The sequence below is a fragment of the Papaver somniferum genome, chromosome 6, assembly GCF_003573695.1.
Source record: "Papaver somniferum cultivar HN1 chromosome 6, ASM357369v1, whole genome shotgun sequence".
Classification (NCBI taxonomy): domain Eukaryota; kingdom Viridiplantae; phylum Streptophyta; class Magnoliopsida; order Ranunculales; family Papaveraceae; genus Papaver; species Papaver somniferum.
The window spans coordinates 20,910,747-20,911,883 of NC_039363.1; positions in this window are offsets into that span (position 1 = coordinate 20,910,747).

Below are 1,137 nucleotides of genomic sequence, written 5' to 3' on the forward strand. Positions count from 1 at the left end.
GCAGCTTCCACGGTTGGAGACAAGGCTGTATCTCCACGGTTTTCCACCTCGGGGCCATCTTCAGGAGCGGATTCTCCCTGTGATATCACGGTTTAGACGTTGTTCAAAAAAAAGAAAAAAAAAAGCAGGGAAGAAGAAAAATGCATGGAAGACTCACTAATTCACTTTCAGACCGACTAGAAAAAAACTCAACGCTACTGTTGGAAGAGCTATTTTCATCATCACTAGATTTCGAGCTGTCCTCCTTTTCGGGTTCTTCTTCACCGCAAGAAGGCTCAGCATTTCCATCCTCTGCAGCGAGAGCCGCCGTTCTCTGAGGCTCGGCATTTCCACCCTCTGCAGCGAGAGTCGCCGTTCTCTGAGGCTCGGCATTTCCACCCTCTGCTGCAAGAGCCGCCGTTTTCTGACTATGTGCAAGCTGGGAAAAGGCGTTCACACCCTGATTAAGGAATAAGGAAAGATTTTCAATAACAAAAGAATTGTGCAATCCGACTGAGTGGGCAATAAAAAGAATACATATCCGAACGTTGGAAGAGCTGAAGGTCACGAGAGCCGTCGGATCCGACTGAAAGCCACCTGCACGACTTTTTGACTTTCGCTCCTTCTCTTGGGGACTTTCCGTGTCTGCATTAGGAGATTTACGTTTGGGCGAGGAGGGATCCCTTAACAATGGATGTTTTGCTAAAGTTGCAGCAGAAGGCTTACCACAAGTATTCTTCACTATGTCATTCACGAATCCATGAATGGCAAGGAGCTCGTCTTGCCATAATATGTTATACTTGGAAGTTTTTGTCGGGTTTCGTCCTGAGAGCAAGAAGGGAAGACTTATACCCGGCGCAAGAGCACTAACATCAAGAGCAGCTGGCAACAAGTTTTCTGGAACAGCCGACTGACGAGAGATAGGGACCCCTTGGTCAAATCCCATATGCCGATCCGCCCTGTCAATGTTGTAAGAAACTTCCTGGCAAGATCCTTGAAAGAAAGACGGTATATAACCAGGCGTGCAACTTCGCATGAACACAACCTCCCAACGCCCGTATTCTTTTCAGAAAGAAAAGATGTGTTTGGAACAGAAGCAAAAGTGTCCATTTGAACTATGGAGGCATGCACCGGGAACCATGGACGAAAGTTGATTGT